This window comes from Diabrotica virgifera, chromosome 1 (assembly GCF_917563875.1).
Source record: "Diabrotica virgifera virgifera chromosome 1, PGI_DIABVI_V3a".
In the NCBI taxonomy this organism is placed as follows: Eukaryota; Metazoa; Arthropoda; class Insecta; order Coleoptera; family Chrysomelidae; genus Diabrotica; species Diabrotica virgifera.
In genome coordinates, this window is record NC_065443.1 from 265,271,122 (window position 1) to 265,288,559 (window position 17,438).

General features: G+C 36.2%; 1 protein-coding gene across 10 annotated transcripts in view; it reads right to left on the bottom strand.

The window, feature by feature from the left end:
• Positions 1–17,438, bottom strand: part of LOC114344652 (uncharacterized) — a 38,425-nt gene that overhangs the window by 8,164 nt on the left and 12,823 nt on the right. The window lies entirely within an intron of this gene.

The following is a 17,438-nucleotide window of genomic DNA, read 5'->3' on the forward strand; positions in this document are numbered from 1 at the left end:
ATGCCTTGGACATATTACATGTGGAGAAAGATACAAATTGCTCCAACTCATTGTGCAGGGAAAGATCCAAGGAAAAAGAAGCATAAAGAGACGTAGAATATCATGGCTGCGCAACTTGAGAGAATGGTACATCAAATGAACTTTTCAGAGAAGCCGTCTTTAAAGTCCGAATCGCTATGATGATTACAGACCTCTTGGTAGCTTCTTGAAGAAGAAGATAAAGAAGAAAGAGTAGAATAAAAATTTACTTACATAGTAGGCGGTACATCTTGAAGGCGGTGTTTACTGGGTTTAATCAGAATAAACGAATGCAAACTGCTGATGGGACTTCTTTTATAGGTACCAAAACATTGACGATAAGGTTCCACGTTTACCTACAATCATAACAGTTTATCAGATTATTAGATTATGAAACAAACAACGCCTTCGCAGTCTGCTATTATGTGATGTGGAATATTTTTGCAATAGTAACTATAACTATAAGTAATCATAGATTATCCAAATTTATCCAAGAATACCAAAAATATAATTGACATTGAAATAACCTTTTAATTAAAAACATTTTGATTTTGTCGATAATGATACATAGTGCAGTTACTGAAGGTGGATATGAACTACATATTACCTCCGATTTCGTTGAACCTTCATCGATTTGCATGAAAATTAGTGAGTTGTTAGAGGATATCTCAAGGAACAAAGGTGACATGGTGCCAACTTGCGCTTTTACAATGGGGGTGGATTCTCAGGAGGATATCTCGGGGGTGAAGATTATTTTATTAAGAATAACCCCATAATTCGATAAAGGGACAAATTCTAAACAAAATTTATCATATAAAGTTATTTAATCAACCAATTAAATCAATTAAATCAAAAGTTTTTGAGTTATTAAAGATCAAAGATTTTTCACAAATAACTCAAAAACAATAGTTTGTACAAAATAAGTTATTTTTACCAGAATTTAAGCTAATAACAAATGAAATAAACTCCTTACTAGAAAAATCTTTTAATGTTAACCTAAAGTGAGTTATAGGTAATTAAATGTATATTTTCTTCGGCGAGTGCCCAAATCTAAGTATTCAAGCTTAAATAACGGGAAAATTATGCATTTTATAACATAAACTTATTAAACATTTGTCAAAGTACTTAGAAATATCTATCAACTGAGTACCCGAACGAGTCAATAGCATTAAAATTTATGCGCCAAAAATTTTTCAAAATTTATCTTTTAAAAAATTTTCCAAAAAATGTTATTGTTTTTTCTTAAATAACTCCGTTAATTTTTATGATACCAGGTTCACCTATTATCCTATTGGATAATAGGTGAACCTGGTATTTTATGATATCATCCTATTTGGAGCTATTATCAAAAAAATATGAGAATTACGATAATTTTAAAAATTCTGATTTTTGAAATTACATATTTTTTTTAATATGCATTCTAAACCGGTCAAAAATATTGAAATAGTTACTTAGGCTAATATAAATAAATTTTTGTAAGGATTACTATAATATTTTTGAGAAAATGGCATATGTTTTATTTTTCACTTTTTCCTAAAAAATTCAAAAGGGTTCTCTTATTTTCATCATAACTTGCTTAATTTTGATGATATTAACTTCCTCTGAAGTTCATTTGATAAGTATGTCGAAGTACTTTGACAAGTGTTTAGAAGGTACCTATATTTTATAGATTGCATCGTTTTCCCGTTATTTAAGCTTGAATACTTAGATTTGAGTACTCGTCAAAAAAAATATACATTCAATTACCCATAACTCACTTTGAGTTAACACTAGTTTAGTTCTTTAAGTTTAGTAGTGTATTCAGTTTTTATTATTTTCAATTTTGGTTATAATAACTTTTTTGTAAAAGCTTATAGTTTTTGATTTATACGTCAAAAACAGCTTTAAACATGCATTTTTTAGGAAAAAATAAAATTTTTGATCATTAATAACTCAAAAAGTATTGATTTATATTAATAACCTTATATAACAAATTTTGCTTAAAATTTATCCCTCTATTGACTTTTGGTATTATTTTTATTAAAGTAATTTTCACCCCCTGGGAAGGGGTGGCATCCTCCCCCAGGGTAAAAGTGCAAGTTGGTATCATGTCACCTTTATTTCTTGTCGTATCCTCTAACTACTCACCAATTTTCATGAAAATCGATGGAGCTTCAACGAAATCGGAGGTGAAAACCTTCAGTGACTGCACGCATTTTTTTCGCATTCGCACGCATTCTTTTTCTTAAAATTTTCAATGTTTAATGCCTAGTTGCACCAACAGATCTTAAGCTCCAGCTTAGCTAAGCTCTACTTATAGATAGGGCCTCCTTGAGTGTCACTTACGTTGCACCATAATTTTCGATTCTTGCCTTATTATCAATTAAGTATATCTATTATTTTATTATGATATTTTTATTATTATATATTATAATTATATTATATGAATTCTTGTGTTATTCTCGTCTTAAGGTTAAGATCTGTTGGTGCAACCGGGCATTAAATACACAAACATGTTTCCATTTTTGATATTTGACAGGTAAAAGTAGGTTACTGGGGTGCATGTTTCACCAACAAATCTTAAGCTCCAGCTTAGCCCACCTCAGCTTATATATCCTCATCTTCGATTTTTATCTAAGCACGTCTTAATTGAGACGACCGACGTTTATGATACAATCCACGTGACAACCCATTGTGGCAAGCTGAAAATTGATCTAAAGCTCAATGGTGCAACGCATATGTTTAGTAAGCTGAGCTTAAGGCACGTCTTAAGCTTAAGATCTGTTGGTGCAACCAGGCATAAATGTATCAGTTTTCCTCACTCTTTCTCTAATTACGGTTACGAAATTATAACGGATATTTTTTTCGGATAATTTACCCTGAAAACAATGTACCATTTCAAAACACCGGCAGCAGTAGGGGTGTATTCCTATTATATTCCTTAATAAAACGCGTGTACAGAGAAGATTTCAGGACCAGTTCGTCACCTAGAGTAACTCCCCAAGAAGAAATCAAAGGACCCCGCACAAACCTTATGGAAAATAGGTCCCAGTGGATGTCGTTCATACTTTGGGAAAATACTCTTTGAAGCATCCTGATAAAAAGTTCTCATGGGCACAACTCAATCGCATGAAGGATTTTTAAGATATAGAGGTCCAAACTCGGAAAATTATAAGATTTACGGGGTATTCCAATTCCGTGAGTTACTGGTTATTTGGCAACATGTAAAAGTTTGGATCAAGGAAAAGTACTAGTAGTCTAGGATTTTTTCCTGGCTATCCAATGGCGACCTTTACTTTGACCTTGAACTTCAATGAACGTCATCTTCTAGAGTTTCGAGGGTTTTAGGCATTAAATTGATATAAACAGATTGCTCATGGGTTTTTGGGGATCGCAAAACACGAATATGCCATCAGAATTTATTGCCCTCAAGATGGATGACGTGGTGGCCAGGGCCACTGCAAGGGACGTCATCTTCTAGAGTTTCGATGGTTTTCGGCATTTGATTGATGCAAATGAATTACTGGAGGGTTTTTTGAGGTCGCTAAACACGAATATGCCACCAGAACCGACTCCCGAAGCACCTGGTTTCCAAGGTCAATGAAAGTCTTTGGCACTACATTGATGCAAATGGATTAATTATAGGTTTCTGGGGTCGCTGAACACGAATACGTGATTCGTGGATCGGATCTGATAGTGTATGCATGTTAAGCAACCCCAAAAACCTAGGAGTAATCCATTTGATTCCTCCGAAACTCCAGAAGATAACCTGTCTTAGGCATCAGGTGCTCCTGTGTCTGTACTGATCATGTATTCGTGTTCAGCAACCCCAAAAGCCTATAACTAATCCGTTTGCATTAATGTAGTACCAAAGACCCTCGAAACTCCAGGAGCCCCTTTCATTGACCTTGGAAATCAGGTGCACCGGGAGTCGTTTCTGGTATCATATTCGTGTATAGCGACCTCAAAAAACCCTCCAGTAATTCATTTGCATCAATTAAATGCCGAAAACCATCGAAACTCTAGAAGATGACGTCCCTTGCAGAGGCCCTGACCACCACGTCATCCGGAGGGCAATTCTGATGGCATATTCGTGTTTAGCGATCCCAAAAACCCACGAGTAATGTGTTTATATCAATTGAATGCCGAAAACCCTCGAAACTCTAGAAGATGACGTTCGTTGAAGGTCAAGGTCAAAGTAAAGGTCGCCATTGGATAGCCAGGAAAAAATCCTAGACTACTAGTACTTTTGCTTGATCCAAACTTCTACATGTTGCCAAATAACCAGTAACTCACGGAATTGGAATACCCCATAAAGCTTATAATTTTCCGAGTTTGGGCCTCTATATCTTGAAAATCCTTCATACGATTGAGTTGTGCCCATGAGAACTTTTTATCAGGATGCTTCAAAGAGTGTTTCCCCAAAGTATGAACGAAATCCACTGGGACCTATTTTCCATAAGGTTTGTGCGGGATCCTTTATTGTGTTGCCTTATATTTTCACTGCGCTGCAGAAAAGGGAATTTGATACAGTAGTTTTTGAAAACCAAAATAACTTTTAACTTAGTGTAAGTGTAAGCTCATCAGTTTTACGAGGCACACCTCAAATTTCATCCTTCTTTCTGTTTAACTGACAAGTCGTAGTGTCGGGCTAGTCTTATGGATGTCTTACAGGAAATTTTCTGCTACACAACACACCATTCGCTTCCTCCCACTTTATCCACTTCTGTCTAATTCTGCTGTATGCATCTCCATATGTCTCCCTAATACTCTGTAATACCGATCCTAGACACTTAAAACTATTACTTTTAACAATCATTTCACCATTCAAAGATATCATTTTATTTGGTGTATGTAACTCCATCTTTAAATAAACATTCCAAATACTCTGTTTTTGACCTACTAAGTTTTGAACTTCTTTCCTCAACAACTTGTCTCCAGTGTTCCAGTTTCTATTCTGTCGCTTTTACTATTTGCTTCTAACACTAAATAATCAGTATACATTAAGTACCAGAGAATGTTACTCTGTAGTTTCGCTGATATCTGATACAGAATTAATGAGAAAAAATAAGGACTAATCACTGAATCTTCATGCAATCTTACATTCACAGGAAATTGATCATTCTCTCCCACACCTGTCCTCACACTAGTTACTACTCCCTCATTTTTATCTCCCACAATCTTTATATGTATATTCGCTGGGAACTCCTTATTAAGTGCTTATATTGAGTCTTTATCTCTCGAGAAACTCTATCCTACGCTTTCTCAAGATCAATGAATATGATCATTACGATATGAGCGTTAGTTTCTATATTTTCTATATTTCTGTTTCATCACATATCCGTATATCAATAATTAGGTCCTTCAAGGTGTGACTAAGAAACTTGATGGCGCTGTAGTATGTTCATTGTGGTATATCTTCCTTGTTTTTGTAAACGTAGGTACTAATATACTACTTTTTCATTCGTCTGGCATTTGTATAACTTCCATAATTCTATTAAATAAACCTTTTAGCCATATTCTTCCTGTCTCTCAATGCAGATCGCCCTTCCTCAAGAATAGTATGTGGTCTAACTATTTTTCCTGTCTCTTTTTTTTTTTTGATTGCTTGAACCTTTGTTATTTTGGTGACACGCTGTTACTACGTCCGTTAACTAAATAGGTTTTCTGTAAAATTTTTCATTTTAGAAACTTTCAAAATTTCAAATTTTTTCATCGCTTTTTGACATCCTTTTCGGGAAATAATATCTGTAGTAAATATTGTATTACATACGCATATCGCATAGATCTGACATACTTAAAATCTTTTGTATTTTTGCTCTATGTATGGCTATTTTATATATCTTAGGCTATTCTCCTTCCGTGGTTGGTATACAATACAGTCTAAAGCCCCTTAGACCCCCCTGCCCTGTACCTGCGCCTGAGCGTAACCGAAACAATGGGTGCGTTCCGTGCGTTCGGACGACCATAGCGGCTGACTGTCAGCAGAAATCGGCTGAGTGGTTGTATCCACCCGTGATAGGGAAAGCTTAGTAAATCTCTCAGCGGCTGACTTCCAGCGGTGACGTCTGACAGCTACTGCTGGCTCAGCTGTCCAGCCGCTGTGGTCGTCCGAACGCACCCATTAACTTTGAGGTGAAATCAAGAATCTATAATGCCCGTAAAAGACCAATTTTATGTCGTACTTATCAGAAACAAGAGCCGACCGATAGCGCGAGAGATGGAGTGACAATATTCAATCCACATCAATCCACCAATGGACAAGCAAAATTGCTTTTATAAAGGAAGAGGAGGAAGAAGAAGAAAAAGAGGAACGCTCTCTGATCCAATAGTAAGAATAGAAGTACAAGTCAAATTGAATTTAAAATTGGATATCATCCAGAAAAATACAAATGAGGATAATTGTGGAGGTAACTGAAAAACAGTTAAAACTTGATAACATACAAATGCTGGATAATCGACAACATGAAAAATATTGGACCTTCGCAGATCATATAAAAATAGCGTTCTTATCAGTAACAAAAAAATACAAAAATAAATCAGATCTAAGATTAGAAAAGCGAAGGAACAATGGTTAACGGATAAATGCAGAGATATAGCACAGCTGGAGGCTAAAAAGGCTAACACTAACAATATAGAATGATAATAGTATTAAAAAATCCACAAGGAAAAAGTTTTCCTGTAGTTGGCTGTATACCATGTAATACAAAAAACAGTAAAATGCTGTATAAAAATTATATATAAAATCCCTCAAAAGGGCCACATCAAAATCACATAACTAGTTTTCAACTGGTTTACCAGTCATCATCAGTGCTTACGTGCAATGTACATGCTAACCACCAAGATAGTATTTAACAAAAATATGTGGGTCAAAGCCCAGTAAAAGTAATCCATCAAGGAAACATTGGTTTAAAATGCTACATTAATCTTGGATTTTTAAAATATTTGTTAATCTGTACCAGGTAACATCTGAGCTGTTCATATGACTTATTCACATGTTGAAAGTATGACGGCAAGTGCCGTCACTGTTAATCTGCCCCAGGTAACATCTGAGCTGTTGATATGACTTGTTCAATGTTACCTGGGGCAGATTAACAAATATTTTAAACATCCAAGCTTAATGTAGCATTTTTAACCAATGTTTCCTTGACGGATTACTTTTACTGGGTTTTGACCCATATATTTTTGTTAAATACTATCTTGGTGGTTAGCATGTACATGGCACGTAAGCACTGATGATGACTGGTAAACCAGTTGAAAACTAGTTATGTGATATTGATGTGGCCCTTTTTGGGGGATTTTAAATATACCTTTTATACAGCATTTTACTGTTTTTTGATAATAGTATTCTTATAAATGAACAATACCGAACTGGCACGATTCCGACATCGACAACAGGCGGCAACCGGCAACTGCAGGGCGGCAGTTGCAGTTGTCGCCAGGACGACGTCATTACTTTGCACTATTAATTTGTATATTTCTTAGCAACTGACGTTCTGCCGAACACCGGTTGCTAATAATTATACAAATTAATAGTGCAAAGTAATGACGTCGTTATGGTGACAACTCTAACTACCGTCTGCAGTTGCCGTCTGCCGTCGATGTCGGAATCGTGAATGTAGTAGCACATAAGAACAGTTACAAGAATACAAAATATAAAATATTGACAATCTTTTTACAGATAATAAATATACCTCTCACAGCATTACTGCCTATTATGACACGGATACCACTAAGGAAGAACTTGTACACCCCATAGCAAGTATAAAAGATGGAAAGATGCCGAGAGCAGATACAGTAAAGATGTTTTTAAAGCACTTAGAGAAGACAGACTTATCTCAGTCCTATTAAATTTGCTCAACTGCGTATACAAGAGCAAAATAATTCCTAAACATTGGCTTAAATCAACATGCGTGGCGATACCTAAGAAGGCTAAGAGTAAATACCGCAAATAATGCAAATAACACATAACAATAATTAGTTTAATGAGCCATGTACTAAAGTTATTTCCGAAAATCATTCACTCCAGAAAAGATATAAGATACATTGGCAAATCTCAGTTTGGCTTCAAGAATAGTTTTGGTACATTATGGGCGTTATTCGGCATCCATGTTCTTATACAAAGATATTGACATGTAGATGTTGATATACGTATTCTTGATGGACTAAGAGAAAGTATTTGACACTGTTAAAATACAAGGCTTTAACTGGTATTTTGAATATGATAGTTCTGGGTGGACAGGACTTTCTAATACTAGAATGTTTATACTGGACTCAGGTAAAGAACTTTAACCTCACCCAAACTTTCGGATGCATATGCCATTATTGGTCTTATACCGGCTTTGTAGACTCTTGACTTCATCTCACAGTTAATGTCACAATGTATAATAATGTGCCATATAGTGTTATTAAGGCATCCTACTAATCTATTATTTGCTCTTTGTACCTGATCTCTTACTTCTTTTTCAACGTCTGTCTCCGTAGCTGGACAGTATAATTCTTTGGTACTTTATTTCCATTACTTATTCAATGCTAACTCAATCGACGTCGACGTTTGCATACTGTAATAAAACGAGCGATTTCGTATTTATATACGACTTTATTTATATAACTGTACAGACGAATTTATATTATACACTGAACTCATTTACAAAAACAGTTCCAATTTATAGCCCATCGTTATTTCTCGAAAATTCTGCCCATCTCTAGTTATCGTCCAGACGTTCTTAGAATTGCTCGTCTTTCCGTCCCGCTACATCGCGTCATATCTAGAAACATCGTCGTGGAATGCCTGCGTGGAGATGGGACCTGTTATACGACGGTCGGTCAAAAGTAATATTTTGTTACACTGCTCCCCTCTTAAGACCTGAGCGTCCCGATCAGCAACCCTAGATGGCCCAGGATGGCGGAACCTACAGGATTCTCCAGCTCTGCATACACCCCTAGAAAAGAAGTAACAGTCTACTGTCTGAAGGGTATGACATCTTCGGGTTCATGCAACACACAGTAATTCGTACGCCAGTTTCTCTGAAGATCACTTCAAGCATGCTTCTCACAATCTTCCAATCCAGATTTTCTACTGCATGGCCTATTTTTGGTAAAGCCAAATCTTTGATGTCATAATTACACACGATTTTCTTCAAATTAGTTAGAGCACGCCATATGTTCTCGTAGCTTGGCGTGTCCGTATAAGACTTCCTGGTCACCATATACAGCAAAGATCGAGGACCATCTTCCAATCGCAATACTCTTCCAATTTTAGGTTGTTGATTCGTTAACTCGTCCAGGCGGCCGAACTTTCTATTGAATACGGACGAGATTCCTTTAGTCATCTCGAGGTCTTGGGCAACACAGTGGGCTAGAGAGACGTTTTCTGGAACACCAAACAGATCTTGCTGAACTTCTGTGGTCACGCCGAATCTAGCACTCTTTCTTTCTGCGTAATTTGACATAAATTCCTTAAAACTTGGCTGTGGTGCATCTTTCATCTCCTGTTGGAGGACTCGGGCTTCCTCTGTTTCATTTGAGCCAGCATATGGTGCAAGACGATTTATGTGAATAACTTTTGGTTTACCGTTTGGTAACTTCTTAATTCTGTATATTACGTCATTTATTTTCTTCTTAACTTCATACGGACCTTCCCATTGTCTTTGCAGTTTAGGACACAGGCCTCGACGACGTTGTGGATTAAAAAGCCAGACAAGATCACCTACTTCGAAGCTTTCATTCTTGCAGCGAGAATCATATTGATCTTTCATTTTTCACTGGCTATCTGGATGTGTTGTCGGGCAAGTTCATGAATGTTGTTCATTCGTAATTTCAGGCGGTCTACGTATTCTTCGCCTGCAACATATTCCTCGGAAGGTCTGCAGCCAAACTCTAGGTCGCAGGGCAAACGAACTTCACGACCCAACATCAGGCAGGTTGGTGTTTGACCTGTAGTTTCATTCACGGCCGAGCGGTAGGCCATCAGGAATAAATGAATGTGTTGGTCCCAATCTCGCTGATGTTCAGATACAACTTTGGACAAGTGTTTACCCATCGTTCGGTTCATCCTCTCGACCATTCCATCTGATTGAGGATGCAGGGGTGTTGTTCTGGTCTTATTGGCACCAATCAATTTACAAACGTTTTGGAAAAGAGCTGACTCAAAGTTTCGCCCTTGGTCGGAGTGGATCTCCAAGGGAACACCAAATCGGCTGAAGAATTCTTTAACAAGTACCTCTGCAACGGTAGCAGCTTCTTGATTCGGTAATGCATAGGCCTCGGTCCATTTCGTAAAATAGTCCATGGCTACCAGAATGTATTTATTTCCAGCATCGGTTTCTGGAAATGGACCTGCAATGTCGATTGCTACTCTTTCCATAGGACTTCCAACATTGTACTGTCTCATGGGTGCTCTCTTTTTACCAACTGGACCATTACCGGATGCACACAGTTCACATTTCCGGCACCATCTTCTTACATCATCTTTACAGTTCACCCAATAGAACCGTTCTCGAACCTTTTGCAGAGTCTTCGTAATACCAAAGTGTCCACCTGATGTACCGTCGTGCAACTGACGCAATACTTCTGACACTTTACTTTTAGGTACAATCAACTGCAGCTTAGATTCTGTACCATCATCGTTCTCAAAGGTTCTGTACAGAAGATCATCTTTTAGTACCAGGCAATTCCATTGGCTCCAGTAGGCCTTGACTTCTGGACTACATGCACTAATGTTCTGCCAACTAGGTCTCTCACCTTGCTGCATCCAATCCAATACTCTTTTTATACATGGATCATCTTCTTGGGCGTTTTGTAACTGTTGGGGCTGCCATTGCGCATTAACTACGGTGGTTCGTCTCACGGGGCAAAATCGTTCCCCTAATTTGGCACAGTGATTACAATTTGCACTGCATGGTCGTCTCGAAAGGGCATCAGCATTTGAATGAACTCTTCCGGCCCTGTGTTCTATCTCATAATCATATTCTTGCAGTCGTTCTAACCATCTTGCCATCTGGCCCTCTGGATTACGGAATTGTATGAGCCATTTTAGAGCAGCGTGATCTGTTCGAAGAAGGAACTTTCTGCCGTACAAGTATTTATGGAAATGTTCGCAAGCCTTCACTACACCCAGCAGTTCTCTTCTGGTAACGCAATAGTTTCTTTCTGGTTTCGACAGGACTTTGCTGAAATAAGCGATGACTTTTTCCTGTCCATCCTGGATTTGTGAGAGAACAGCTCCTATGGCACTGTTGCTAGCATCGGTATCCAAAACAAATTTTCCTGCCTGTCCCGGGTAGCTTAATATCGGTGCACTGATCAGAGCCCTTTGTAGTTGTTCGAAAGCTTTTTGACACTCCTCACTCCATGTATATTCTTTGCCCTCCTCCGTCAACTTTGTTAGGGGCTTGGAGATATTGGCAAATCCTTTGACAAATCGTCGGTAATATGTACATAGGCCAAGGAAACTTCTAATTTCATGTTTATCTTTTGGTACTGGCCAATTTTTAATTGCTTCAATCTTTTCAGGATCAGCTGTTACACCATTACTCGATACAATATGTCCCAAATACTTAACTTCTCGTCGAAACATGTGACATTTCTTCGGACTTAACTTCAAGTTCGGTGTCCTCAATCGTTGAAAGACGTCTATTAGATTCTTGGCATGTTCATCAAAGGACCTTCCAACCACAATTACAGCATCCAAGTAAACCAGGAATGTTTTCCTTGTTAGACCTCTTAAAACTGCCTCCATTAATCTTTCAAATGTAGCAGGGGCATTACATAAACCAAACGGCATAGCCGTAAACTGCCAAAGTTTACTATTTCCTATCGAAAATGCGGTTTTCTCCCGATCGGCTGGCTCCATGTCTACTTGCCAATATCCACTTTTTAAATCGAGTGTGGAAAACCAACGAGAACCGGAGAGAGTATCCAATGTATCGTCTATTCTGGGCAAAGGATAACTATCTTTTTTTGTTACCGCATTGAGCTGGCGGTAGTCGATACAAAAACGCGTTGAACCATCTTTCTTCTTTACCAGAACAACTGGTGATGTCCATGGACTGTTCGATGGTTCAATTACCCCTTGTTTGTCCATATCCTTGATAATCTCTTCGGCTTCATCTCTTTTCGCAAATAGAAGTCGTCTAGGCCGTTGTCTGATTGGCTGAGCGTCTCCGGTATTTATTTTATGCGTTACTATGCTTGTTTTGCCCTTATCCTTCTTATCAATAGCAAAAACATCTTGATACTCTATCAGCATAGACGTCACTTTTTCCGTTCGTTCATGATCAAGATCTTGGCATCTTTCAATGATCATCTCAACAAACTCCTTTGGATACTTCGCCTTCGATGATTTCTCATTGGTATTCACAGAGCAAATTGAAGCCACGGGAACACACTGCCCGATCAAAGCTAATCTACTTAACTTGATAGCATTTTCCCTTAAATTCATAACTCTTACAGGGATGATATCTCGAACTTTTACCAAAGTTTTCGCCGTTAGGAACTCGACATTATCCACATCTTCGACCATCCTTAAACTTCCCTCTCGGCAGTGTCCATCAAGCATGGTCATCAGAATTTTCTCACTATTACCGGGTATGGTTACGTCGCATGTAGTAAGTAAGCGGATGAAATCTTCTTTGTCGTCGTGAAAGGGCAAATCTTCACCATTGATCTTGAGAACTCCATTTTGAATATCCAATATTGCCCCCACTTTCCTTAGTACATCCATCCCCAATATGAATTCGTCGGAGATCTCGGCAATTAATACTTGATGTTCAACTGTGGTCTGGCCAATGGATACTGACATATTAGCCTCGCCATATGTATTAATTAGCTCACCAGTCGCTGTTCTAAGCTTTACTGTTGCAGGTGATAATTTATTATGGTCTCGTACTACATCTGGACGTGCGATAGTTCTCGTTGCACCTGTATCCACCAAAAATGATCTACATCTATTACTGATACGACCTTCGACGTATAAGTTGTGGATTCCACCGGAGGACGTAAGGTTGACAGTTACTATGGGGGCTCTAGTTCTCGAGGTCGGCAGTTGCCCCTTGGTGTCGACCCGCTCTAGTTTTCCGACGGCTGTACGATCTTCTTACAATTACGACGAATGTGGCCTACGTCTCCACAATTCCAACATCTAGGCTCGCGTCTCTTTGGCATCTGATTACTTAATACTCTCCGTATCATGTCCTCCAGACGTTCATCGTTGTGTTCGTCACTTTCTTCAATGGTTCTTACTCTATGGCCTCGTGAAGTTTGACTAGCCGTTTCGTGTTCCAATACAATAGCAAGTGCTTCATCTAAAACTTTCGGCCTTGCTAGTCGTAAAGCTTTCTGTAGTTCATTATCTTTCAGCCCATTGACGAAGGTATCTACTGCAATTTCTTCTAAAACGCTGTCTGGCACCTCTGGATAAGCCAACCGCACCACACGAGCCACATCTGCTTCAAATTCTTGCAGATTCTCACTTGCTCGTTGACTTCTACTTCGCAGTTGTGCTTTGTATACTTGTTGTAGATGGGCATCTCCATAGTGTTTTTCTAGACGAGTGAACAAGGTCTGGTAACAATTTTCTTGACCCTTAGGAATTGATCTTAATATATCTGCAGCATCACCTCGCAAAGCAGCAGTCAAGGAAACAGCCTTTTCCTGTTCGGTCCAATGATTGGCGGTCGCAATAGCTTCGAATTGTCTAAGGTATATGGACCAAGAGGACTTTCCATCAAATGGTGGTAATTTGAATCTCATATTATACGACATTTCGTCTCTCGGTAGTTCATCTTTCACTACAGGATCTAAAGCTACTGCATTAACTGACGGTTGCACTTTTGTATCGGTTATCATGCTTTCTAATTCTTTGATCTTCTCTTCTACGGCCAAAACTACTGCATTAACTGAAGGTAGAACTTTCGTATTGGTTACCATAGTCTCTAGTTGTTTGATCTTCTCTTCTAACATTTCTTTATTGTCGTCTACACTTTTCTGTATCTTCAGAATGTTTTAGAAACTTCTTCAAATTTCTCATTGTTCTGTTTACAAACTTCTTCAAGTTTTTCACTGTTTTGTCTACAGACCTCTTTAAAAGTTTCATCAATCTTTTGAGAAGTCTCGTCGAATCTTTTAGCAACGTTTTCGAATTTCTCGTCGCTTTTTCTACTAACTTCTTCAAGTTTCTCGTCGCTTTTTCTAGAAGTTTCGTCGATCTTTTGAGAAACACTTTCAAATTTCTCGTCGCTTTTTCTAGAAGTTTCATCGATCGTTTCAGAAACAGTTTTTAATTTCGATAAGATTACTTGTTCTGCTGACTGGAAGTGGAACGTCTCTGAGTCATCTCCGTTCTTCGTGAGGACATCCTTGAGTCGTGCTTGTAGGACTATCTTGCACCCACTGCTGTCTAATTTGTACTCTTTTAATTGTTCACGGAGCTGTTTTAGGGTCAGTTCTTGTAGCAACATCTTTGGTCGGCACACACGTACTTTTCAAAATGTCTTAAGTCTTTCCGAATACCGAACAATCAACGCACTTCAATTATTCCCGACGAATAAAGTTCAAAAGTCTTTTAAAATCGTTCCGAATTCTCTTATTTATATCGCACTAAGTTTACTGTATTTTACCGAACACCGACACCATTGTAATAAAACGAGCGATTTCGTATTTATATACGACTTTATTTATATAACTGTACAGACGAATTTATATTATACACTGAACTCATTTACAAAAACAGTTCCAATTTATAGCCCATCGTTATTTCTCGAAAATTCTGCCCATCTCTAGTTATCGTCCAGACGTTCTTAGAATTGCTCGTCTTTCCGTCCCGCTACATCGCGTCATATCAAGAAACATCGTCGTGGAATGCCTGCGTGGAGATGGGACCTGTTATACGACGGTCGGTCAAAAGTAATATTTTGTTACAATACATTGGTTCTTTACTGATTACTATTGTTCTTTTTTTCTGTTAAAATATTCCTGTCAAATTCTTTTGCTCTTATACAGGGTGAGTGATGAGGAACTGTACATACTCCTACCTCGTATAGAGGCTCCTATGGGGAATAACAAATGACCATTAAAAAGTGTCTGCTCCCACTGTTTAATAATATACAGGGCGAGTTTCGCATTTTGACGGAAATTTGTATTCGTCATAATTTTTGAACGGTCAGGTCGATGTGTCTCTTATTTTGGTCAATCGTTACACTATTACCGCCTAATAAACTGATTTATTCAAACTAGAAAAAAATCAGGTCCGGCTTTAAAAATTAGTTTGTTTGGGTCTTAGAAAAAAATTCACCCTGTATATGCTTTTTGAAAACTCTAATATGAATTTTACAAATTAGACAAATAGGCAATAAAAATTGCATATTTATTTTTTCCCCACACGATTAATTAATTTTTTATAAAAAAATAAAATTTGACTATGAATTAAAAGTTTGGTAAAGTGAACCATAGATTTAAAAAAATTAACTTTTATTACAAAAATTAATTTTTTTAAACAAATATTTAATTAATGTTACCACTCAATCAACTGGTTTATTTAAACTAAAAAAACAGGTCCGGCTTTAAAAAATTAGTTCGTTTGGGTCTTAGAAAAAATTTCACCCTGTATACGATTTTTGAAAACTTTAATATGAATATTACAAATTAGACAAATAGGCAATTAAAATGGCATATTTATTTTTTCCCCACACGATTACTTAATTTTTTATAAAAAAATCAAATTTGACTATGAATTAAAAGTTTGGTAAAGTGAACCATAGATTTAAAAAAATTAAATTTTATTACAAAAATTAATTTTTTTAATCAAATATTTAATTATGTTACCACCCAATCAACTGGTTTATTCAAACTAGAAAAAAATCAGGTCCGGCTTTAAAAAATTAGTTCGTTTGGGTCTTAGAAAAAATTTCACCCTGTATACGCTTTTTAAAAACTCTAATATGAATTTTACAAATTAGATAAATAGGCAATTAAAATGGCATATTTATTTTTCCACACACGATTACTTAATTTTTTATAAAAAAAATCAAATTTGACTATGAATAATTAAAAGTTTGGTAAAATGAACCATAGATTTAAAAAAATTAACTTTTATTACAAAAATTAATTTTTTTTGAACAAATATTTAATTAATGTTACCACTCAATCAACTGGTTTATTTAAACTAAAAAAAACAGGTCCGGCTTTAAAAAATTAGTTCGTTTGGGTCTTAGAAAAAATTTCACCCTGTATACGATTTTTGAAAACTTTAATATGAATATTACAAATTAGACAAATAGGCAATTAAAATGGCATATTTATTTTTTCCCCACACGATTACTTAATATTTTATAAAAAAATCAAATTTGACTATGAATTAAAAGTTTGGTAAAGTGAACCATAGATTAAAAAAAATTAAATTGTATTACAAAAATTAATTTTTTTAATCAAATATTTAATTATGTTACCACCCAATCAACTGGTTTATTCAAACTAGAAAAAATCAGGTCCGGCTTTAAAAAATTAGTTCGTTTGGGTCTTAGAAAAAATTTCACCCTGTATACGCTTTTTAAAAACTCTAATATGAATTTTACAAATTAGATAAATAGGCAATTAAAATGGCATATTTATTTTTCCACACACGATTACTTAATTTTTTATAAAAAAAATCAAATTTGACTATGAATAATTAAAAGTTTGGTAAAATGAACCATAGATTTAAAAAAATTAACTTTTATTACAAAAATTAATTTTTTTGAACAAATATTTAATTTATGTTACCACCCAATCAACTGATTTATTCAAACTAGAAAAAATCAGGCCCTGATTTAAAAAATTAGTTCCTTTTGGTCTTAGAAAAAAATTTCACCCTGTATATTCTTTTTGAAAACTCTAATATGAATTTTACAAATTAGGCAAATAAGCAATTAAAATGGCATATTTATTTTTTCCCCACACGATTACTTAATTTTTTAGTAAAAAATCAAATTTGTCAAAATCGGAATTTTAACCTAAAAATGAAAAAAAAAATGGAATCACGGTTTAACTCGCTACAACTCTGTTCCATTTTAATATTTTTTTCTAAAATTTTTACAGCACATATCTCTTACCATTGTGAAGACTATGAAAATTGTTGTAGACTTTCAGTCTTCTTCTCGTAAAAGTTATGAATTTTTAAAAGTAAAAGGTGCAGATTCGTGAATTGCAAAGTTAAATCGCAAAAATTAAGTGAAAAAATTTAAAATTTATTTATTTGATCACGTCTATGTTAAACTCGAGTCCAAAGAGAAGTGTTATGGGGAGTTTTAGATCTAGACTTGCTATAGAAAAAAAAATGCTAAAACATTTAATTTTAAGAAAAACGTTGTTTATTTTTTTTATTTTTATGGTAAATTTGATTTTTTTATAATATTCATATTAGAGTTTTCAAAAAGCGTATACAGGGTGAAATTTTTTCTAAGACC